A 2051-nucleotide genomic window follows, 5' to 3' on the forward strand; every position below is an offset into this window, starting at 1 on the left:
AGTTTAGATCGAGGAGTGAGGCTTCATCTCAGGACTCTTTGACAAGGAGGTTGAGTGAAGTGATTACACCACAGTTGAAGAGGGTGAAGACATGACTGCCCAGCTTGTTCAGTGCGCTACGTGTTTGATGTGGGAGGTCAACGACTCTGGTGTGCCTGGCTCGTAAATGTGTGGAAAGTGTGTGCACATTCAGCAATTGACCGAGCATATTGCAGCGCTGACGAAAGAACTCGAAGACCTTAGGCTCATCCGAGAGAACGAGATCTTTCTGGACAAGACCTTCAGTGATGTTATTACACCAATCATGCCAGAAGAGAGCAGAAGAGAGCAAATGATGAGGAAGGCAGAGAGGAGACAGGTGCAAGAGACCCCGGGAGAAGTATCTGTCAGGAACAAGTTGAAGCTTTTGGATGCAGAGACTGATGACACTGCCAGTTCGCAAGGCGGCCACGTTTGTCAATCAAAAGTTGCCGCAGAAGCAGAGCGGAAGAGTCGGACATCGCACAAAGCCGTGGTAATAGGGGACTCCATCGTGAGAGGAACTGACCGGGGTTTTTGTGGCAGCAGACGGGATTTAAGGACGGTGTGTTGCTTTCCTGGTGCTAGAGTGAAAGACATCGCGGACAGAGTGCAGGAAATCCTCAAGGATGAGGGTGAAGAGCCAGAGGTGATGGTACATGTCGGCACAAATGATGTCGGGAAGAAGAGGAGGAACATACTACAGCGAGACTTCGGAGAACTAGGAAGAAGGCTGAAAAGCAGAACGTCCAAGGTGGTTATCACCGGTTTGCTTCCAGTTCCTCGGGCTAGTGTGGCCAGAAACAGGGAGATAATGGACTTGAACATGTGGTTGGGGAACTGGTGCAGGAAGCAAAGATTCAAGTTCTTGGATCACTGGGGTATATTTTGTGGTGAACATAAATTCTACAAGAGAGACGGCTTGCAAGAGAGAAGGTTAGGGACCAGTATTCTGGCAGGCAGGTTTTCTACTGCAACACGGCTAGATTTAAACTAAGTAGCGGGGGGGGAGGGGACAAGCTGGATGTTTAAAAAGGAAATTGAAGGGAAAGTTAGAACAAGAGAAGTCAAGAAAGACAACTGTATTAATGAGGCAGAACACTCGGAAAGGCATCATGCTGTAAGGTTGAGTGAAATAAGGGTTGATGGGAAGGGTGAGAGCAGTAACAAATTAAAAATACTATACATGAATGCACGAAGCATTAGACATAAGATTGATGAGCTTGAGGCTCTTTTGGAAATTGGCAGATACGATATTGTGGGGATAACTGAGACGTGGCTTCAAGTGGACAGGGCCTGGGAAATGAATATTCAAGGATACACGTGTTATCGTAAGGACAGACTGACTGGCAGAGGGGGTGGGGTGGCCTTGTTGGTAGGGAATGATATTCAGTCCCTTGCGTGGAGGGACCTAGATGTCGAGTCAGTGTGGATAGAACTTCGAAATACCAGGGTAAAAAGACCCTCTTGGGAGTCATCTACAGGCCCCCAAACAGTAGTCTGGATGTCGGATGTAAGTTAAATCAGGAGCTGAAATTGGCCTGTCGCAAAGATGTCACTACAGTTGTTATGGGGGATTTTGACATGCAGGTAGTCTGAGAGAATCAGGATGGTATTAGGCCACAAGAAAGAGACTTTGTGGACTGCCTCAGAGATGGATTCTTAGAGCAGCTGGTGCTGGAGCCGACCAGGGAGAAGGCAATTCTGGATCTGGTATTGTGTAACGAACCAGAATTGGTCAGAGACCTCGAAGTGAAGGAGCCATTGGGAAGTAGTGACCATAATACAATAAGCTTCAATCTGCAATTTGAGAGGGAGAGGGGACAGTCGGAAGTGACAGTACTTCTGTTGAATAAAGGGAATTATGGAGCTATGAGGGAGGAGCTGGACAAAGTTCAATGGTGCAATACCTTAGCAGGGATGACCGTGGAGGAATAATGGCGGATATATCTGTGTATAATGCAGAAGCTGCAGGATCAGTTCATTCCTAAAAGGAAGAAAGATCCCAGGAGGAGGCATGGGCGGCCGTGGCT

This window comes from Chiloscyllium plagiosum, chromosome 8 (genome assembly GCF_004010195.1).
Source record: "Chiloscyllium plagiosum isolate BGI_BamShark_2017 chromosome 8, ASM401019v2, whole genome shotgun sequence".
NCBI classification, from domain to species: domain Eukaryota; kingdom Metazoa; phylum Chordata; class Chondrichthyes; order Orectolobiformes; family Hemiscylliidae; genus Chiloscyllium; species Chiloscyllium plagiosum.